A 24,530-nucleotide genomic window follows, 5' to 3' on the forward strand; every position below is an offset into this window, starting at 1 on the left:
GAATTAGCATTTAATGGAAGAAAAATAAAACTTAAGATGGAACCTTAAACTGCTGAAGTATTTAAAATTCTGAAGAAAATAATCCAAAGACTACAAGTCTAATAATTGTAGCCCAGAAGATCTAGTAATGTGTCATGCTAGAAGAAGTGTTTGTTAGTTAACATGGAAGGTTGGTTCCTATGAGACTGTTAAAATAGACTTTCTTCAGACAGTCATAGTCCAAGGGATTTTAACCATCCAGATGGAGAAGCACTGCCTGCTATTCAGAGATGTTTTGCCTCCTTGTGTTTATACCAACTTATAAACCTTTGTGCCTTTCGATAAAGCCCTCTTTTCTTCTTCAACGGCAATGGGTAGTATGGTACAGGTAGTTGCCTTATAGGTTAATATGGTCTTTGCCTTTGAGACCCTGTGGAAAATAGGGTCTCTGAGCAAGAGGACACTGGCAGTTCTTAGGACCAATTTTGGATTAGTTTTCTGTTGCCAGAAATGGGCTTAGCTTTTAGTGATCCCATACACACACACACACACACACACACACACACACACACACACACATACACACACACACACAAATTAATCTATTACAGAAAGAAAATTGTCACAAAATATTAATCCTTACTATATGTAATTACATGAAAATATTTTCTGTTCTAGACTATTCCATTTCATTAAAAAACACATTTGCCACACTCATTAAATTGATTTCGTAGCCCACACCTGGGTCATGACAGTATGGGCAGTAATGGCTGAATACCGAGCTATTCAAATGCTCTATTGTTGAGCTTTATCTGAACCTCGGGATGAAGTGATTTGAAAGTGTAACTAAGATTGCCAATAACATACAGAATGGCTAGCTAGGTTAAATTTCAGATAAAACAATAAATATTATTTTGCTACTAATTTGTCCTAAGGATTGCATGGATATACTTATTCTGAAAAGTTATTTTTTGCTTCTCAGGAATTAAACTTAACTGGGCATTCTTTGCTTTTATTTTCTAAATACAGAAATACTAAATCCCCAAAGACAGGGTTTCCACTTAATACGTCAGCAAATGGAGCTGGATTTCACTTTTCTCATTTATAAAATGTGGGGGTTGGCTTGATAAGCATTAAGATTACTTTCAGGAATAATTTTCTCTGATTTAAGGTATAGAAATTTGACATACGTAGTACTAATGAATACTAGGTGGGGATATGTGGACAGATATGAAGAGTTCCTCCATTCTGCAAATGTCACACAGTCCACATCAGGAGGTGTCCCACCTCCCTTCTAGCTCACACAGAGGAAAGTTTCTCTTATGCTCAGATACAAGTAAATCTGCAGAATTAAAAAAAAAAAAAACAAAAACTCAAGTGGCCAGAGAAAAATATTGTAAGAGGAAAGTGTTCCAGTCAGATCTCTGTCACTGAGATAATCAACTTAAAAGGCAGAAAGGTTTCTCTTGGCACATGGTTTCAATAGTCACTTCAATCCAAAGCCTTTGTTGCTTTGGGCTGTGATGGCTCAGTACATCATGCAAGGGCACGTGGTAGACAAGGTCTGTTCCCTCCATGGTGGTTGGAAACAAAAACAGGGGAAGGGAGGGATCAAGGTCCCAATATCCCCTTCAAAGGGCATTACCAGTTACCTAACTTCCTTTCATGAGGCTGCACCTCTTAGAGGTTCTGCTATGTCCCAATAGCACTAAGGACTGAGGATCAAGTTGTTCATCCATAGGCTTTTGGAGGACACTCAAGATAGAAACTATGACATAGAGAAGATTATTTTTAATCTAATTCTGATGAGAATTTAAAATATGAAGAAAAAAACCCAAAAATGTTATGAACACTAGCATATACAAAATCAAGGCTATAGGGAAAGAGAGAAAAAGTAAATTTGGTATAAATTTCTCCTTTTTATAAGTTGTTTAGGACATGGAATCACATTTTTTCAAACACCTTGAGGGTGAAAAACTGTGATCCAAGCTTTTTAAAATTGTTTATTTATTTGTTGACAGCACTGGGGTTTGATCTCAGGGTCTTCCGCTCCCTAGGCAGGCATTGCCATCCTTTTTTGCTTTGGTTATTTTTTTGAATAGGGTCTCCCCATTTATGCTCAGGCTAGCCTGGACTGCTATCTTTGTACTTATTTACACTTCCTATCTAGCAGGGTTGACCAGTGCATGCCACCACATCTAGCTTTTTATTGGTTGAGATTGGGTAGTGCTAACTTTTTCCCTGGCCTGGCTTCAAACCGCTATCCTTGTCATCTCGGCCTTCCAAGTATGTACGGTTACAAGCATGGACCACCACACCCAGAATGATTTAAGCTTTCTAATTGAAGAGAAGCTATTACTTATTCAAACATGAAGGATAAAACATGTTCTCCAGTCTATTGGGTCTGAGAAAGTAGAGCATTCTGAATCTTTTGTGAAAAAATTATTTGAGGATATATTTTAATCAAATGAAACTGAATTAAAATAATAGACAGTAAGTAACTAAAAGAATATGATATATAAGAAAGAGTTGAAGAAATGTAACCCACAAACTTTGGAGTTGTTCCAAACATGCATTGTAAATTTTAGTTAAGGAACACAATATGTATGTAATAAATAATTATTGAAAGGGGAGATTAATAAAGTCAGAAAAATTTGCCATTATTAATCTAAATTTAAAATCTGACATTAATTAAAAGTGTAAAGGAAGGAAGAAAATAAAAGCAAGATACTTAAATCAACATACTTTGAAATTTTAATGACTGACATTAATAGGGAAGTATATGGGATGTGCAACTTTGCCCCAAAACAAGCAAAATTATATGTAAAGTATTCATTTCCATAAATTACTTCATTTTTGCTAACAAATTTTAATGATTTTTTTCTGTTCATATATTTTCTTTGGTAGTATCAGAGATCATTTAATTGAATAACTCTTTCCCTGCTTTTTAAATAACACCCTATAGTTAATGTATTGAATAAGTTTACAAATTGCCTTCCAGAGTGTTTGTATTATTTTACAGATCCACCAGCAATGAGTGACAGTGACTGTCTCCTCACATTTTAACCCAACATTCTGTTAAAATAAAAATATACTAGCACTGTCTCTTTTTAGCTCAACCACTAAATATTTCACTTATACAGGAGGTTTTTCCTTAACTGAAATAAAATGTTTAACTTTGCTTCAAAATGAGTTAGTGTTATATTTATATGCCAAGTGTATTTTCTTCACAAAATAATTTCAAGTCTGTCTTTCAGAATAGGACCAACTGCTAAATGCTTTCTGGTTTGAGCAAATATTTTGTTTTGAGCCAAAAATTGCAGTCAAGTACCTTCATAATATTTGGTAATAATTTTCATTGTTTTATTTGATAAGACAAGAGTCCTTTGGTGAAAAAACTTTCAAAAACTAAGTATGATTATGATTAGGTTTGTTTAGTCGCTTTGTAAGTGATACTTATGATATCAGCATATGATGTTCGGATGTTGTATCATTCATGGGGGGACATGATCATGAATTACTTTCTTTTCTTTTTTTTTTTTTGGTGGTACAAGAATTTGAACCCAGGGCCTCACAATTGTTAAGCAAGTGCTCAACCACTTGAGTCATTCCACCAACCCAAATTGTTCCAGTTTCAAGAGACTTTTGGTAACACTTTTGCCACCATTTCACCATCATCTTCCTTGTGTTTTTTAGGAAATGGAAAGTTTTATAATATATAATATGACATGAGATTGAAGAAATGTCAAAAAATGCAAGAATCCAAGGTGAAAATAAGATTTAAACATTAGCGTAGGTGGTAGAATAAAGAATTATAATTTAAAAATAGATTTCTTCAAAGTAGAATATCAAATCATGGATAACTTTCTGTTGCTTATAAATTTTTGATCATGAAATGTAAAACATATATTTATAAAACCATAAAATCACCACAGTTAGAACTCTACATTGGTGAACAGTTTGGCAATATTGATTCAAACAAATAAGTGAGCAAAAAATATACACATTGATCTCACAAGTCTAAGTAACTCCTTACATCATTGGGTGTAATAATGTCTAAAATATCATGTGACTTGTCATTATTTATGTACTGTTTCAATAACTTGAAGTGTACCCATTTTATATGACATTGAGAAGCCATTAAGAAGAACTAAAGACATCCAACTGATAAGCATTATATTTTTATACCAAGTACTCTATACATTCGTCAATGGTGTACATCAGATAGGTAAAATTAATGAAAGAAAGTATGATAAAATATTTGTGACTGAGGCACATTGAATAGCTTTGAAAGAAAATCCTCGAATCAACTGTACAAAAATGAATTTGATTACATTGACAATAAAAATGTGAGATTCGTAAGTAATAACATGAACATATAAAAGCATGAGAGAAGTCAGCTGTAATGTTAGGAACTGTCAAGAAAGCAGTACCTTGAATATACAAGGAGCACCTGCAAATCAACAAGAGGAAAATGGACCAAGTTGTTGATAGACAATTTATCTGAACATTTATGAGTTAAAGGAATTAAAACTAAAAATAATGAAGAATTATCACTTCACTTATTGAATTAACAAAATATAGAAAACTGAGAAATATGGAGAATGAAATGGTATTGTGGTGCTAGTAAAATATATACATTCTGGAAAATAGTCTCATAATATTTAGATAAATTAAATCTATTCATCTAAAAGCAACTGCTGGTTCTGCTTACGTAGATGCACCAAAGAAAATTCTCACTGAGGTACATTCAGGGACGTGCCTGGGTGTGTGTCTTTCAGTGTTATTTGTGACATGAGAACTTGCTGGAGGCATTATCTGGAAGCTTCCCTTTGCAATCCTGAATGAGTAAAATGTGGTCAACGTATACTGTGGAGTACCAAGTGGCAGTGAGCCAAAACTGAAGAGATAGCATGCAGAAACAAGCATGAAAAACAAGTACTGAGGGGGAAAAGAAAGGCATTGAATGACCTTAGAAAACATACTATTTATGTAAATTATGCATGTATAGAAATTAAATATTGAATACATTGCTGGCATGCATCAGTGCCAATTTTACTGTGAGAATTCAAACAAAAAGAATAGTCACTTGTAGCTGGGGAGAGAGAGTGCTGAGGAGAGGAGAACGGGATGAACAATGAGAGTAGCATGACAGTCACCGAGGAAGATGTTTTAAGTGCTGCTACCTCAGTCAAAAAGGTCAATGAAAGTGAAAACACAGAGCACTTGCCTTGGGGGAGGGGCTTGGTAACAGTGGGAGAGGGGAGGATGTGAGGAGCAATTTAAGACATTTTATTTTTATTGAATCAGTCAAATATAATTTTCCAAAATAGGCAAGATGACATGAACGACTTTAGGAGACTTTGTTTTGTGAAAATTACAAGTTGTAAAAAAGAATATAGCATGACCCAATGCCATTCGTACTTTAATTGTGAATGTATCCATACAGATAAGTACATATGTCTACTTTGGGTATATGTAACACATTCATGTGGTCCTATAAACATACCCATATAATGACTGCATGTGTGCACTCATATACAATCTATAGTTTCGGATTATGATCCAAAATTGAGTCTCACCAGTGCGCTATACTTGAGATGCACCCTCGGTCCTTTTGCTTTCTTCTTTTCTCATTTATTTACTTTTGGGGGCACCACTGGAGTTTGAACCCAAGGCTCCATGCTTGCTATGCAAGCATTGTTACCACTTGATCCACTCTGTCAGCCACTTTTCTTTTGCTATTTAAGTTTGATTTTCAGACAGGACCTTTCACTAACTTTTGCCTAGGCTGGCCTCAAATCATGGTCTCCACTTTTTGTTTAGAGCTGGGATTGCAGGTGTTCAATGCCATGCCCTGTCTTCTTTTATATTTCTATTTTACTATTCAAAGTTCCCCTCATTAGTGTTTTTGTTCTAGATTTTATTATTTTCCATGGTTATCTAGACATGCTACATGCATTACTACTGAAAATGATATCATAAACAATTTTTGGAACTCTCAAAAACCAGAATACTTCAACTGAATATTCACCTTTATGTGATAGGTGATTTATATTTTAAGTAGGTCTACATTTTAAATAGGTAATTATAATTATTTTATATAGTCCATGATCATTTTTACTTATCCACATATTTTCCTTTTTCTTCCTTGAAGATCTTTATTTATTTATTTACTTATTTTGGTGGTACTGGGGTTTGAACTCAGAGACTTACACATGTTAAGCAGGTTCTCTACCACTTGAGCCACTCCACCAGCCCTGTTTTATGATTTTTTTTTTTTCGAGATAGCGTCTCTTGAACTATTTGCCTGGGCTGGCTTTGAACCATGATTCTCCTGATCTCTGCCTCTTGAACAGCTAGGAGTACAAGCCTGAGCCACTGGTGCCCAGCACTAATATATTTTAAATTCATGCTTAACACCAGGTATAAAGATGTTAGAGACAATTAGGAGTTTTGGAATTGGTTATCTTCTTTCTGTGAAATTTATTTTTGTACTTTAGGAAATGAGGTTATTTTCATTTGATTTGATTTGGGGTCTAAACCCCAATGTTGTCACCCCAGCTACAAAACTCTTTGCTGGACTCTTTGCTCAACTCCTCAGCTTCTCAAGGTGACACTTTCTGCTGTGTTTATCATGTGTCCTTAGAATCAGAAACTGTCTCTAAGAGAAAAGTAATGTCACACGAGAGATCAACTTCCCTGTGTTTCTCTTGCTCTGGAATACTAGCCCTTTATCTTTGCTGCCTAAATAGCTGTTGAATTTTGTGTGGTGTGATTCATACTCAAGGATTTTGGCTTTGGCACCCAGATTCTCTACCCCCATGTGCATACTTCTCTGATCTTCACTGGACCAATGAACTCTTTGACTAGCCATATAGGCATCTTTTTCTTATTTTTTTATTAACCTTACTTTACAATCTGAATCTAAAATCTAAATTTGAATTTCATTTCATATTCATGAAATATACCTGTCCAAATTTACCTATAATTTTAAATTCTGTTTCACAGTAGCACTTCATGCTAGATGTAGTGAGTCACAGCTATATTCCCAGCTACTCAGGGGGCAAAGAGTGGAAGGATCACAGTTCAAGGTCAGCCCAGGGAAAAAGTTAACCAGACTCCATCTGAACAACAAAGCTGGGTATGGTGGCTCATTTCGGTAATTCGAGCTATGTGGGAAGAATCGATAGGAGAATTATGGTCCAGGTTGGCTTGGGAAAAAATACAAGATACTATCTGAAAAATAACTAAAGCAGAAAAAAAAAGGATAGGCATATGGTTCAACTGGTAGAGCACTTGTGAGTAAGAGACCTAAATAAATGAATAAATAACACCCAAAAACTTTCTTTCAAAATGTAATTCCCCAAGTGAGAAATGCTGAGAAAGTTTTAATCTGAAACAATGACTAATTTTTTAAATTTGCACCATATTTCATGATTAATTCAAATATTCATAGTGCTGAGAAATGACTAGGTATTACACCTACAAAAATTTGTAATATATTTATGAAATTATCAGTTGCAACCATTTCATAATGGTATTTTTCCCATTTAAATATGAACATTTTGCAGATTCCAAAGAGAGTTTTCCACAGTTTTAGGACACTATTAATGCATAGGTCTGCTAAATAAAGTTTTTCAGAATCAAGCAGAGTTATCCAACCCTACCCTAACTTTATTCTAATTTCTTTTGCCTCTAAGATTTTAATTTTTGAGAGGTCATAAGAAAACGCATTAAATATGCACATAATAAAATTAGTTCAATATATTTGAATATATTTATATAACAATATATATTATATATAATAATATATAACATATATTTTTATAAAAGTAATTTAAAAATGAACTAAAATGGAAAAAGTAAAAATTAAACAAAATAATTTGGATTTCTAAAACAATGTATTTGGGTGAACCTGTTCCGAGTATACTGTATACATCTATGGAATTATCACAATGAAACCCCTTGTACTATTGACGTATTGAAACATTATTATTAATGCATGCTAAAAATAAGTCACTTCATTATGAAAAAATTAAAGAAAATAAAACAGAGTGTTTGGAATTTCCTGCAGTGGAGACGTGTCACTGGTGAGTGTGGTGATTGTGGGCTGTGTCACTAATCTGAATAGAGGGGAAAGTGAATGAGTGGATAATTCAGACTTGAAAATAGTGTTTTAGGTATTGGCACAAGCTGCATACCTGCCATCCTTTTCTGTCTCCAGTTCAGTTGACAAAACAAGGCAGTTTTGATGTCAAATAGGTGGGGAAGGAAGGCAGAAAGACAGAAGAAAGTTGGACCCAGTCAAGTTTCATTTTTTAATTCTCAGCGATCTCCTAGATAAACATCTATGTGCAGCCAAAATAAAGGATTTACCAATCCACAGAAAATTAATCAGAATACAGTCTGTGCCACTGACTCCAACAATTTGGTAGATATTCTTTCTGTTAAAACCATGGATCTCCATAGTCCTGGTTTAAGCATCAGTGGCCATGATGATGGAGTTCTCTCCTTACTGAAGCACTCCTGCTTTGAGTACCTAATTTGCTTAGATTTTGTGTGTGTGAATGTGTGTGTTTGTGTTTTCCTCTTGGGACATGCTATATGATAAGATTCTCCATGGTTCCATCTTTTAACTGTTCCCCAACTCTCTCTTTCTCTCCTAGGTGACCATGGTTTTCATTATCATCTGCATAAACTATTTATACCCCAGTCTAGATTCCTTTCCAAGTGCCAGACACAAATTAAATTCTTCAATCATCATTTTCTTTATGTTTCTATGATCATTTTCTTTCTGTTTTAGTGGAGTTTATATCCATTTATGCCAGCTAGAAAACCAAGTCTTAGTTCTTAAATCTAAACCCTTCTCTCCATGCCTACTTTTAATGTAGATTTTCTGTTTCTAATGTTTACCTATTTAAACCTTTCCCTCTTAAGGAAACTGAAGTGAGCTGCTTTAAACACATATCTACATCTCTATCCTTCTTAATGTACTTCAACTACTCATCACCCACAGAAGAGAGGGCAAGGTTTTTCACAGATGTCCAAGGCTTTTTCATAATCTGATCCATCTCTAGCTCTCCAACATCTCCCTCCACTCTGTTTTTTCCATTCAGCAAATGTGTTTTGAATGAGTACAGGCTGATATTATTCTTTCTACAAGAAGCCTACATTCTGTTAGTGGAGAAAGACATTAACTAAGTAGAAGCATGATTATCAACCAAGATAAATAAGATACAAATATTTATCATGAAGAAAATCTGACCTAGTGTCGGGAGTTTAGAAGGTCTAGTCCAGCAAATGGCATCTGATGTGATATTTAAAGGATAGAGAAGTATGAATGACAAAAATGTCATTCAAGTCTTGGGCAAAGCATTCTAGTCTCAGGCAAAGCATTTACTAAGGCTCTGCTTTGGGAGTGACTTATATTTAAATAAATGAAAGGAAGCTAGTGTGACTGGAGGACAGAGAAAAAGCTATCAAGACATGAGGTGATATAAAAAGGTAAATAAAGACCAGACCTCTTTCTTGAATTCATGGACTCTGTTGAGAATTTGGTGTGCTGCACTGAGAGCAACAAGAAGCCCTTCAACACCTTCAGAACAGAACATGATGTATTTGAATTTTGAAAAGAACCCTCTGGCAACAGCATAGAGTAAAACACTCAGCAGGGAAATACTGTACACATTGCCGATTGCAATAAAAATTTGAACAGTCACTCTTGAAGAGCTGACAGTGTCTTAAATTTAACATAAGACCTAGAAATTGTTCTCCTAAATATCCAAGCCAAAGAAATGAAAACACAGGTCTGCACAAACACTTGTGTGTCAATGCCCACTGAAGCATTCTTCTTAACAGTTGAAGATAGAAGTACCTCAACTTCCCAGCAACTGGTGAATGTATAAATACATTGTGATGATAAATCCATTTGCAATGACACACTGTTCTGCATTTGAATAAAACAGTAGTCACACGTAGTCCAACACGGGTCTCAAAGACGCTATGCTAAGTTAAAGTAGCTTGACACAAAACACCATTTATTGTATGAATTCATGTATATGAAGAGTACAGGAAGGCAAATCTCTGGAGACTCAGAGTGCTCATGTTACCAGGAGACAGAAGTGGGGAGTGACAGCTAATGGACATGGAACATTTTTGGGAGTGGCTGGAAGTTTTCTAAAGTTGGATTGTGAGGATGTTGCACAATACTTTAACAAAATCCACCAGATTATATGCTCAAAATGAAAGAATTTTTGACATGTAATTCATCAATAAAGCTGTTGGATGAATAAATGAATGAACAAATAAATAGAAAGAGCACTAAATTGGGGGTATGCAAAAACTTGGTAGAAGGCTACTGTGCTAGGCTCCGTGAAAGGTAATGGGTGGTGTTTGATGCTGGTCCGCATGTAGTGAATAGAGAGGTTTTGAGAAATATTTTAGGAGTTAGAATGAGTGGGAATTGGGCACATGGGCACACATTGGGTCAGTCTTTGTTCTATAATGCCAAGATATTTGTGAATACTTCATAGTCCATGTTTGTCACATTTCTCTCAGGTGTTTAGTCCTGGACTCCCACCACCGTCTACCTGGCATACACTTAATTACCCTTTGGCATTCCAATCAGATGTGCTCTCTCCTTTAAAGCCTTCTGTGATCCACCACAGCCCTATGTGTTCCAGAGGGCTCTCTGTACATTTCTGTTAGCATCTTTGCATGCACATTTGTTTCCAAGCCTATCATTCACTTGTTCACTATTGTCAAACACTTAATTCTTCTGTTTTCCCATCCATCACAGCATCTCTGGCAGACATGTCTAAATGAGCACAGAATTCTCTCTGGCTGGGTCAGGATCCCTTTTAAAATAGTGGCACAGGTAGCTCTTTGAGCCAGTTGGCATCCAATACATTCATATAATGTATTTGCCATATCTGCTCCTGCCTGTGTCATTGTCAATGATATAGATTATTTGTCTCTGTTTCCTCTACAGCAGGGACACTGAGCAGATTAAAGAAATGGGTCAAAATCTTCTCAGGAAGATGCATCTAGATATATCTATGCTTGATATGCAAGTCAATTTATTCCTATCTCCTGTATCTCTTTGTTAGTAATGACTTCTGATTTTCACCCTCATTAGTAAGAAATTTGCTGGATATCATTGTAACCTCTTCCCATTATTGTCTTCTCAATCCTGTGTTTTGTTAAGTATAGGCACAGCCCCTAGCCTTCCTTCCTAAACCAACCAACCATAATGAGTTTGGGCTTTGCACAATAGTCTTTATATTGTAGACATTATGCCTTTGAGAGCTACAGACATCTAAGTCAGGCATCAAGGTAATGATTTAGTTATTTACTCCTTTGAACCTGCTACTTTCCTGACTCACTTTTCTCTCTAACCCATGCTATTGTACACTAATCCATACATTTCTTCTCTTCAATACAGATGACACACACTGTTGGCTTTGGGTGATTTTGCAATATGCACATTAACAAAGACTTTGTGAACAGGAAGAATACCAGTTATTCAACCAACTTGAAGAAAACAGCTGAGTGGGAGACCAGCTTAGCAGGGTGTTAAACATTCATTAATCATGGCAAGGAGACAAACTTCAAGGTTTTGATTTTGGTTCTGATAAACACTTCAAACTCAAGGCTTAGTTAATTGTATTTCTGAGTTTCTGTTTGAAAAAACCTGACCTATGGACGCAGTGATATTCACCTTCATGAAGATAAGATGTAAAGTTTCTCATGGAATAATTACTATGATTCAATGCCAATTAAAACTATCACAAATGTTGAACATTGTGGGAGTGTCTCAAGTTCAAATATTTGGCCCTGTGTTTTCCAAATGGTTTAATTCCTTAGAGCACATGTATTGATTTTGTTTCAAAAAATAATGTTACTACATTTTGTGGTGTGAATATGAAATATCCTGTACAGACTCTACATGTGTTGAACACTTGTTCTCCAGATGGTGGCATTATTTTGGGAGATTGTGGAAAGCTGAGGAAATGGAGCCTAGCTGGAGGAAGTAGATCGCTGCCTGAGGAGTAGGGGGGCATGGCTTTTTGGACAGCACTGGTTGCTTTGAACTCAGGAACTTGCTAGGCAGGTGCTTTACTACTTGATTTATAACTCCAGTCTTTGCTTTTTGGTTATTTTTCAGTTAGGGATTTGTGCTCTTCTCCCAGGCAGACCATAGATGGAGATCCTCCTACCTATATCTTCTGTGTAGCTAGAATTATAGGCACCATTCACTATGCACAGCTTGTTTATGAAATGGGAGGTTTTGCTGTCCTCATACTGTGACACTCCTGATCTCTGCTTCTCTAGTAACTGGGATTACAGATTTGAGACACTACTCTTAGTCCTGGTAGTGGTATACCTTTAAAGATGGTTCCTGGTCTCCCTGTTCCCATTCTCTCTGTCTCTCTTACTCTCTTTCTCTCTCTCTCTCTCTCTCCTTGCCATGATGTGAGATGTTCCACTGTGCCCTCCCTGCCATGATGGTCTAAAATCTTTTAAACCGTGTGCCAGAATATATATATTTCCTCCCTTCATTGTGCATATGACGTGTTTTATCAAAAGGATGAAAAGTTTAATACACTATAGGCTAGAGATTTTACTATATCTCCTCTTAGATATTTTAGCCAAATCAATTCTATACTCAATCTCACACACCACTATTTTCTTGTGATTTTCATCCATTCCTAGGATATGCTGTGTGCACACCTGTTTCCTCTACCCCATGTAGGTTCTTTTGAAACAGGAGCACCTGCCTAGCAGCCTTGAGTTCAAACCCCATTCTTCCAAAGAAGTAAATAAATAACACACAACAACAAAAATCATTCAACAAACAAAAAAGATACAGAAAAAGAAATAGGAACATGCTGTTTTTTCCATATTCCATCTGCACCTCTGCACTTTAGGCATTCAACCAGTGTAGCTAAAAATCTGTTGAGTAAAAAAACAGTATATGCCAATATTACACCTATTCTTCATGATTTGTGGTGAATTTGACTGCCATCAGAATGGTTGGTTTTCTCTAGTTTCAAGAAAGAAGTGAATCTGTTAGTGACTGTCAAGGTGGTGGTCACTCTATATGGACCTATATTTACATAAAAATAATTCTTCTCTAGTCATGCAGGGCACTTAGTAAGCAGAAAACCCCAGATCCAAAGCCAGAGCTTAGTCAATTGCTGGTTGCTCATGTTTGTCATTCTAGCTATGCAGGAGGTTGAGATCAAGGGATTGTGGTTCAAGGCCAGCTTGGGCAAACAAAGTTCCTGAGTCTCCCATCTTCACAAACAGCTGGGGATGGTGGGGCATGCCTGTCATCCCAGCTATGGTAGGAAGTGTAAACTATGAAGATCATAGCCTAAGCCCACCTGGGTACAAAGTGAGACCCTATCTCCAAAATAAACAGACTAAAAAGGACTGGAAGTGTGGTTCAAGTGGTATGGTGCCTGCCTAGTAAGTGTAAAGCTCTGAGTTCAAACCCCAGGATCAACAAAATAAATAAATAAATAACCAAAACAAAACAGGGCCATCACTTGAAAGCCCAGAGCTTCCATTTTCTTTGGGTAGGATATCTATTTTCTTGCTTAATATATCAGGAAGTTAAAAGTTTTGGTTCAGTTTGGTATAGATTTTTTTATGCATCATTTTTAAAATCAAGACTAATTAAACCTTTGAATGGGTACCAAAGAAAAAAACGCAGGGCTTTTTGTGACTCTCCTGTTGGTGATATCCCTAAGCTCATCTATCCTCAAATCCCGTCATCATCCCCTTCAAAACCCATCCAGAATCTTACCATTTCTTCTCACTGGATCCAGCTCTCAGTTGAGGTTGTGATCCCTGTCCTGCTCACACCCCATCACTGTCATTCTTGTAACACTACAGAGAAATCTCTAACAGAAAGTCTTAACAAATCTCTTTCTTTTCTTTCAAAAAAGCAAATGAGATCATGTCATTTGTTGCCCCTAACCCCAATGACTTCCTACCTCACAGTAAAAGATCATGTCTTTCTGATGCCTCTACACGATTGGCAATCCCTGCCTGCACTACCTTTCTGAGGCTGGCCTCTACCACTTTGCCTAGCATACATTCTGCCTCAGCCATGCCTTGTCCTTTCAACTCCTTCATTTTATGACATGTTCCTGCCCGTGGGCCTTTACACTTACCATTGTGTCTGAGTGGAATGCTCTTCTTTAGGAAAACCAAATGCTTTTGTCCTTTCCTCTCTTTGGGTGTCTGATAAGAACTTCCCTTTTCAATGAAGCCTCTTCTCACTGTGATATTTTAAATTATTCTACAGTCCTGCTTAATTTTTCTACTATGCACTTGTTTAAAACCTAAGTATATAGCAGTTATTGCACTCAAGATTCCAGTTGTTTGATGTTTATCTTCAGCCAGCAGAATGCAAGCATCTTGAGGGCAGTGATTCCACTCTGTTACAATCCCAGCTGCATCTGTAAGGCCATTGTTTTATACATAATAGACACCTGGGAATCACAATTCTTATACATTTCCATATGGCCTTCAAACTAGATGAAGAAAAAAGTTGGAAGTATTTGGGAATTGTTAATTACAGTATTGTATAGGAAGACAGTAGGAATGACTTCCTGTGGTTAATTGGTTTATCATCTTGCTGGTGTTTGAGTAATTCAGATTTTCAGGTAATGTATCCAACAGTCACTTTATAAGAATTTGTAAGCCTCTCTCTGCCCCAAATTGCTTCCAGCCTTCTGAGATACAGATTTGTGCAGAAATATACTCTAGGTTAGCCTTAGACTCTAACTATTAAGACTTTCTCAGAGACATGCCTTATTAGAGTTAGGCAAGCTCCATTTTTCTATTACAAAAAAGAAAGTGCACAGTAAGAAATAAAGTCAATTGTAGCTTCCTTTTGGTTTCTACCAGAGGCAGATGCAACTTCTTAGAGAAGAAAGTAACAGAAAGATGCATATATATATATATATATATATATATATATATATATATATATTTTTTTTTTTTTACTGTGTATTACATTATAATAACTCAAGTACTAAACTGGTTCCTTGTGAGTTTTCTATAACATTCTTTATACTTGCAACTTTCCATTACATTCCAAAGTAGGCATTTTCAAAAGCATAAAATGGGTGATAAGTTAGAATACTCTATTAAAATGATTAATGAATTTATTGAGCAAATGCTAAAGAAATGCCAAAGTATAAATCTTGCATGCTTGTGTCTCTGACCTAAGCTGTTGCCCAGATGAGTAAGGCACAAACTTTGTTCTTTTTTTTTTTTTTTTTCCCTTGTTGTTTTTATTTTTTGGCAGTACTGAGGGTTGAACCTAGGGCTTTAAGCTTGCTAAGCTATTTTTAAACTCATGTATTTATTTGAGCATTATAGTCAGCATATACTGCACACTAAGAGTTTATAAAGCATAAAAAAGAAGATCTAGGATTTCAAGGATTTTATGAACTAGATGGAAATATACCACTTGCATTATTACCACATAATTTTTTCACAATAAATCAAGTAGTGAAGAATTACTGCAACAATCTATATGAGAAAGCAAAGAGTCATGTGATGGCTTTGGGATCGATGTCTCTAAAACTAAAACAACAGTAGTTTTGACCTGGAATGTTTCCCAAAGTCCCATGTGTTAAAGGCCTGGTCCTTACCCTGTCACTGTTGGGAGATGGTGGAACCTGAGGAGGTGGGGCCTAGTGGGAGGAAGTTAGGTCTGTGAGAGCCTTGTACTTGAAGGGGCTATTAGAACCCTAGCCCCTTCTCCTTTCACTCTCTCGGTTTCGAGAGTACCATTAGGAAAACTCCTCCTCCACCACTTGTTTCCCCCATGAAGTATTGTGCCATCACAGGTCCAGAACAACAAACAGTGCCAAGCAAACATGGACTGAAACCTTTTGAAATAACTTCATCAGAAGTTGTTTACTTCAGGTATTTTTTCACAATAATAGAAAGCCAACTACCATGGGAAAATTAAATGATGTGAATTTTCCTTATCTTTATCAAATAATGTGTATTTCACTTATCTTTATCAGTGATATATAAATGAGGTTGCAGATAGATTTGTTGGAATACAACCGCTACACTAGCTTCTTTTCTTTAACAAAAGAAGGATTCTTTCAAATCCTTCCCAGTTGTTTTCTGTTATGCATAGCTGCATGGTCATCCTGCGTGACAGTCTTTTGTCTTTCCTTCAACTATATGTTCACCATTTCCTTACACAGCAGAGGATACATCACTTCATTAAGGAAAGCTTCTTCCTGTCCAGTCTAGATGACCATCTCTACAAGTGATCCTGAGACATCGTCTATACTTCTTTCCTTCTCCTGTAACAAAATGTATGTATCTTAAATTATTGAATTATGTATTTGCTTGTCCAGTTTTTCAACTAAACTTAGAAGTCTGGATCATGGCAACCATACTTACATTTTACTAGCTGTTTCATAAATATTAATTGGATAAGTAAATTGTATGATATCAAATTGTAACTTAAATATTTGATTTAGAGTGTTCATGTACAATGATGAAAGAAGTAGTTCATTTTTAATAATTCACCAATCCTTAAATGAACAGGTATAGACAGTTTGAAAACATCTTAGTTGAGTTGGTTGGGAGCAGGTTAATGCATGCCCAAAATACATAAGATTTCCAAAGGATGTTGCATGAGTAAGTGGTTTATTTTGTAATTGTTGCTTATAGTTTTGTTTTCCAGATTGATCTCCAGTAAGGTGGGCTAAAAGACCTTGAAAAGTTCAAATTAAGGAGAACTACATAGATGTACTAAGAAAGAAGAAAGGAAATGTGTGGAAATGTGTTCATTCCGTCTTGGTACTAGTTCCTGGAGTCAATTTTGGTTTAAAACGTAATAAGCAAAGTCTGACTTGTCATACCTACTTCCTCCCAGGGGTTTGAGACTATAATAAAAGCATTTTAACTAAGAGGTAACTGGATTAGAGTAATGCAAGAACCTGCCACCTTGGGACCTCTTGCATGTGGCTTGGCCTGAATGAATGTGTATGGAAATTGTTTTAAACCAATGGCCATACATGATCACAAGTTATAGTAATGTTAACAGACTCAGCTTGGAGCCTGGCAGAATAACAAGAAACCTGAAACAGGGATTGAAAACAGCCATTTGCTGACATGAGAGCAGTGCTCAGAGGTTTAAATGAACAACCTTTGCAGGTCAACAGTGACAATATTTGCAAAGTGCCACCAGCACCAATCCTGCAAATTGAAGCAACTTAATGTGAGATGTGAGTCCTTACTGCAAATCTCAAACAACTTGTTTTTTTTTTTTTCCCCAGACTTCAGTACTTATAAGAAGCCATAAGAAGAAGTTTCTTAGACTTAAAAGTATACAAAACAGTACTAAATCTTCCATCTCCTGGAGGCTGAATAGGAAATGAAAAGGTAAAGTTGTCACATTCTGTCAGAAAGGAATATCTTGGAAATGATCCAATCAGTTTGTTCCCTTCAAAAGTAGCCAGAATTTCTGTATGAGCTCCGCCTTCACTATTTCACAGGTTTATTGTTCTCTGTCACAAAGGCAAAACATCTGTTGGTGAAGACAAGGGAGGAAAAGGAGATTCTTCATCTTTCTTATACACATTTACAGAGAAGTTCTGGGGAATTTATTGACACTGAAAAGTGACAGCTTGTTACTTTCAGTATCCAAGATTCAGTGAGGCACCCAATGGGCTCTAAATCAGGGAAAAGAAATTATGCATTTTCTATATAGTATAACTGCATCTTGGTGTCAAATCTAACAAAATGGACAGAGAAGGGCAGATCCAGGAAGGACCTACACTTAGTGCTTTGATTCCCTGGCATTCAGTGCAATCTTAGAAATCCAATTTTGCTTCATATAACTCCAAGTGGTTCTTTTAAGGAAATTCATTTGGACGATCTTTTTATAGGACTTCCTTTGGTTCTACAGAACCAACAAAATAGCTCAAGTCGTAAATCCATCTGCTTCAGCAAGACTTCTAAAATGTTGTGTGTTTTTGTTTCCTTCTTTCAAGTGGAATAGGCAGTTGGGTCTTCATCTCACAGATCTGTTAAGTGAGGTTCAGAGGTTAGATGAGTTTTCTTTGTGGCATATGGTAGTATGATTCTAACTTGTGGGTCAGGGTAATATCTTATCTCTGGAAGACCAGTATCTAGAAAAGTGTCTGATGCATCACTGACTCTTTGCTTCACAACTGTTTGTTGAATTGGATCTTATTATATCATAGCAGGTGTGAAAATTCATCTTCCAACAATACTTCCAAAAGAAATGTCACTGTCCAAAGTTAACAAGTCTTTATTTCTTTGCGAATTTGTGTTTTATCTCCTTGCATGAAAACCATGAGACTTTCAGAATCCACATCATCATAACTGGAGACAATTTGAATTTTCAGCTAGCTTTCTACATGTCAATGTCACTTAGTTTTGAATTTTCCTTAATTTTTGAATTAAGATTGAAATAAGTGAAATAGTTGATATCAAGTTGAGAAGTCCTGTCAAAAATGGGTTTCTTCCATTTTAAAGTGAAGATAATGACTTACTTTTAACTGAAATTAAAAAAAAAGAAAACAAACAAACAAGGGCATCTTAGGAGTGAATGACTTCAATTCTCTTTATTTCTGTTTGTCCATTTATGTGTATACATTATACTTTTCTTCCCTTTTTTATACTTTGTACACCATACTCATCTCCTGTTTTATAAAGAATTAGAGTCTATGACACAAGGCACTGTATAATCTCTACATTGGATGGAACTAACCCCCAAAGGGCTCCATGTGCCAAGAACAGGAAAATCTTACAAAGTCATATAATGGATGCAGGCAACTGGTTTATTCCTTTTCTTGCTGCTTCCCCCCTCCTTTTTCCCTCAGTAGAAGCTAAAACTTTATTATAAAACCACAGATAAGTATATCAACTGTTAGTAGGCTGGCAGAGCAGAATACAAGGAAATAACAGATAAGGGAATTTGGTCAAATACAAAAAGTACTGTGGAATTTAAACCAAATGACAGCAGATAAGGCTTTCTCTGAGTTTCTATTAAAAATGTAATAAATAAGAAATCCAAACAAATTCTTCCCAGGCCTAGCACTTTTGTTCCTATATTGCTCGTCACAAATGCATAGTGTTTTCATCAATGCACGGATTCTATTCACAGTTGTAAAAATATCCTCTGTTGGAGTTGTGTTAAAGATATGACAGCTTCAGACTGATACCCTGTGATTCTCTCAGTAAAGCCCATTATTTGGATAAATAGACTTTATTTACACACTTAAGGAAGTAGCCCCTAAAGCAGGCATGACAGTATAAACAGGGGTCATTCAATAGACTCTCCAGGAATCAAAATTCAGATAAAAAAAGTGAGAGCTTTGCATATTATCTCCTTAGGGAAAATTCAAAATGTTTCTATTTTATCATTTTATTATTATTTTCAAGAAGTATAATTCTGTAAGGATCCCAAAGTCAGCAAGGTATTTTACTGACAGTTCATGGTCCACTATGGAATTGAAATTTACCTTAATCAGACATCTCCCCTACCTCAATGAAAATATATAGATTCATGTAGACTCTCTCAGTGCCTTTGGCTCTTCTTTTGACCTAAGGAAGGGGAAGAGATTGGGATCTGGACAAAAGGGATTCCCATGGTATCCTGCAATGATAGGACCTCGGGGAACTTCAAATTGAGTGTGATCTGTGGCCTCAGGTGAAGTGGTCCATGGTGTCTGCTACATCTCTGCAGGGCGATAGTCCTAGGTCATAAAACATCTTTCTGTGTAATGTAGCTTGCATGTCAGTCTCAGCATCCCCAAAACTCATTTTACATCTGTCCTGGGATAGTTCATGAAAGGAAAACATCACCCTGTTTGGATAGTATGTATTAAAACCATTTTATTTTATCTTTTATTCTTAATGTGATATATATACCTACTTTTTATCCAGTTGAATTTATGTTTTAAAACACTTATTTGTAGATAATTCCTGAGTATTCTGTCTATGGGTCTTAGTAGACTAAAAAAGAAAAGACCAAATTTTAGATGATTCTTAATACTCTGGTTTTTGTCAGCTTGGGTCTAGGGAATGATATTATCTACTTTCAGAAATAAAAATTCTACTGAATGCAGCAATAAGTCCTTCCTGGGCATAGCAAATTCAGTGACATAAATAGGTCACATTTGCTAACTCTGAGTATCAAATCACAAGTAAATATAACAATTATCAATAGTCATAACCAGAGTCCATTAGGAATAGATTATATGCATAATTGTAACATTTACTATGACATAATCCAATACCTATTTTTACAGCATGAAGCATTTCTTTATTTCCCAATTTTTTTATTGTTGTGATGAGTGGGGGTATATTGTGACATTTACAAATGTTCTTATAATATATCAAACATATCATACTTGAATTCACCCCTTCCATCATTGTCCTTTATTTTCTCCTGCCCCCATTCTTGGAATACTTTCAGCAAGTATCATGTCAACACCTATTTTTTAATAGTTCAAGCACTGAATGTCCTGGTATTAAATATTATTGAATCTCAGATTTTTCAGGGTGAAGAAAGGTGTTAGCACTCAGAAAGTTCTGAGGAATCAAGGCTTATGTGGAACATGGAAAAAGAGGGCCAACTCTCCAAAAATTAAATATTAAAATGCTCGAGAATTATTACAGATAGAATAATCTGATTCCTTTAAAAAATGCTGTCTTTAAAAACTATCTAGGTCTCTTACTGAAAACAGCTTAAGACTTGGTATCAGCAGAACATTTCCACTTATTTATAAACAAGATACTCATAAATCTTTGCACTTCTGTTTTATGACCCAGAATAAGAAATGAATGTGAGGTTGAATAAAGGCTGAACACCCTATTCTCCAAGTTTCCTACTATTTATGTGAAAAATCCATGTTAGCCTTCTCTCTGAATAGTCACATACCATTCCTTCTCATCCCTTGCAATAGTATTTGATTAGTAATAACTAGAATTAAATGATTTGGGCATGTGTAAAGTGTTTAGGATAATACCTAGCACATGGTATTTTGTAAGTGCTGACTTTCATACTGATCATTAATTTATTATTTTATTTGTTCATTGTTATTTCTAGATTAGAGACAATAATTAGGGCCATCTATTTTGCCAGTCTTCTACCAAAACAAAATGTATTAAAGCTGGAACTGTCAGATGGAAGATATTATTTTTTTATCTGCTGAGTTATTTAATTTGGTCATCGCTATTTAAAAAATTATTTGTGTATTTTCTATATTCATGACTTTATATCATATGTGAAATATTTTTGACTAAAGAAAATCCAATCACTTGAGAATTAATTTAAAAATAATTTCATTTAATCTATTGATTAATGAAGCTGTGCTCTAACTTGATGGGATCTTGAGTTTCACTTACAGCTACAAAACTCATTTCTGGATGAGTTTATATGGGTGCATATGGGTGTAATTATTGGTCCAGCTTCTATGTGTGTGAATCTACAATGCTCTGTAGGCAGACTTGAGCTCTTCCTTAATGTTTCACAAATTCCTACTCTTACCTATGAGATTCTCTGCGTAAGAGGGAAAGAGAAGAGAGAGAGCTCTTATTTTTAGAAGCTATTGAAAGATAACTTCTGTAGAAGCCTTTTTCACACACACACATTGATATATGCATATGAAAATGTTATGTATCAAACCACTTACTTGTATTTTATGGTTATTTAAAAAGTTTTATTTGTGTGAGATAAAACAAAATAAGTTTGGTACCTCTTCAAAATGAAAGTATTTTGCCAATATTTTTGAGTTTTACACTGTTGTTAACAAATTGTTTAGGATAGATAATGATACTGCTGAAAATAATGGTTTAATTATTTGTCTAATTTGATAAACGTCACATGAATGTTCATTCATTGTACTTTAATTTTTAGATTTATTTACAGTGACATCCATACCAAAATAGTTCAAAATCTACCGTATAGTAAAATCATAATTGGGGAATATATAGGTGGGATTGTGATTGTTTAAATCTAGCTAATTAATAAATAAAAAATAATTCAATTTTTCTGAGTGGTAACATCTCTGATTTCATAAACTAATTATATCTGAAGTCTTAGTTATAATCTTATTAGGTATAATAGACCATCTTTAGTAATTGGACATTTATGATAGCTTTAAAACAATTACATGGTTACCTAAAACAAATCAATTAACAAAGTTTTTGTTTGCTTTCATAGTATTAAATTATCTTAATAACATAGTGGAAATGTCAGCATCTATCAAGCACTTGAACTATTATAAAATTGTTAAGAAATATTTCACTGAGTAGTTAAGTCTTGAATTAATTACAACTAACTTGCTCTTTTTTAAACCTAAATAGTTTCCATATTTAAGTGAATCAGAATGTATTTAACAAACAGACTCTCCATTTTAATTATAGAGGAATTTGGTGTATTATATTATTTCTTAAGAATTCTTTGTGGTAAAAAAAATACAATAGGTTACTTCATTGCTGTCATTTCAATAGAATTAGACACACACACACACACATACACACACACACACTCAGTACATCAGGTCCTTACATTGTAACACGAGTGTTTGTCTCAGTTTATGTCACATCCTCTAAATTCAGTAGAGTAAGCTTTACTCCTCTCATTTCTGTCTTCATAAAATGGGAAGCTTAAAGTAGATGAACTTATTGAGTCTTAACGTTCTTAATTCTGCTAGAACCAGAATTCCACTTAAATAACTAAACAGAGATCGAATAAGCAGAAGACTATAGAGTGACTGAAAGACTGTATTTGATCACATGTAATACATGACTTAGTCTTTAGACTATATAAGTGACACCTCTAACAAAAAAGAACAGATTTATAAAAATAATGATGGCTAATTTACTGCAGAGATAATGAAGTTGGTTGATAAACACTTGCAAAGGTGTTGAAGCTTTTTAGTAACTTGGGTAATGAAAACTAAACCACAAGGCTATATGATTTTATACCCATTACTTTGGCAAAATTAAGAAGTCTGACTTTGTCAAAAATGTGTTAGGAGTGAGATTCTGACATGATCCACAAACTCTATCAGAGCATCACCAAAAAATTAAAGGGCTTCACAAGCTATTTAACAAGTCTGAGGTAATCACAACAAAAACTGTTGAACAGTGTTTGTGTGTGTTCTACCACCTTCCAGCAGCTCATGGTTTCAATTTTAGGTTGTGCTAAATTCTTTGATGAAGTCAGATCTTTGCAAGGCTGTTCCATACTTGTTGCAATACAAGAAAGAACTGTGTGACCAACATGCAATTATGGACATGGGTAGGAAGTCCTTCAGTATTCAGCATGCACAGTATTCATTCAATTGAGTGAAGTAGAGTCTGATCCTTATTATTTTTCCCTGTGGAGCTTGTCCAAGTCTTGTCCAAGTTGTGAACATATTCCACCACTGAGCCCTATCCCCAGCCTCTAGAACTTAAATTGCACATAAGACCTCATTAATATCTGTGCTGGACATGGCTTCTGTTATTGCAAGCTAAATGATAAACACTACCTGGGGTAAATAAATTAGATAAGAAATAAAGGAGAATAAGTGGAAAGCAAGGAAGTCTAAAATGGATTGAGAAAAAGTAGCAGACTTTTAAGATGACAGTGCAGATTTCCACTTGAAGTAAGACTGTCAGATTTAGAGGACACAAAAATAAAGCCAAACAGGAGATGCTTGTTCTAAAAAGTTGTTCATTGTTTATATGAAGTTCACATTTAATCTGGAGTCCTATATTTTATTTGGCAGGTCTGCATGAAAACAATGACCATGTTGTGGGGAAAAGCAGACATAGGCATTCAAAGTTGGGGAACTCATCTTTTCATGACAGCACATTTGAAGAATTTCTGTAGGGGAATGTCAAAGGATCTTCATGGAGTACTTAAGAGAATCAAACAGTTGCTTCACAGTTCTCCCCTGAGAAAGGCACTCAAGAAACAAATGCTGCAGTTCCCCTGGGAAAGCAAGGAAACAAACATGAGTTTGGACTCAGGCAGGTGAGTAGAGTCTGAGAGCTGGAAGAAGCAGAAAGCTGGGAGAGAGGATGGATGAGCCTGTAAAGAAGTCCTACATTTATGAAAAGGAAATGCAAGTGGAAGAGACTGGATGACTACAATGCCTTCAGCAGATAATGTATTTGAGGGACAAGGTAAACTTGAGATTTACCTTGGCTGACCCAGAGATGAACCAGAATGAAGATTATTAAAATGAAAACTTGGAGCTATTAAAAGATTTGAATTGAATAAATACCTATTTTTCCATTTTTCCAAAAAACATTTGGAAAAATGTAGTATAAATCATGTAAAAACCATTATTTCTTAATTATAGTTTGGGTAAAGTGCTAGATTCTGTGAATAAAAATTAGTATGGGTAAAAAGATATAAAGCATGCTAAATTTCTGAATATGTATCTCATGACTCTCAACATACATAATCAGAGAAAAATAGATTCAAGTAGATTTGTGATAATTATAATGGTAACCAGTAAAAATAAAGT

The 24,530-nt window shown here is 35.3% G+C and overlaps 1 long non-coding RNA gene across 1 annotated transcript in view; it reads left to right on the forward strand.

Moving 5' to 3' along the window:
• Window positions 1–24,308, forward strand: part of LOC141419218 (uncharacterized) — a 47,340-nt gene extending 23,032 nt beyond the window's left edge. Inside the window, exons 7-8 of the long non-coding RNA XR_012443879.1 lie at window positions 16,227–17,415; window positions 23,784–24,308. This is a non-coding gene — a long non-coding RNA (uncharacterized lncRNA). The remainder of the gene's footprint in view (window positions 1–16,226; window positions 17,416–23,783) is intronic.
• Window positions 24,309–24,530: the final 222 nt, after the last annotated feature.

The sequence above is a fragment of the Castor canadensis genome, chromosome 19 (genome assembly GCF_047511655.1).
Source record: "Castor canadensis chromosome 19, mCasCan1.hap1v2, whole genome shotgun sequence".
NCBI classification, from domain to species: domain Eukaryota; kingdom Metazoa; phylum Chordata; class Mammalia; order Rodentia; family Castoridae; genus Castor; species Castor canadensis.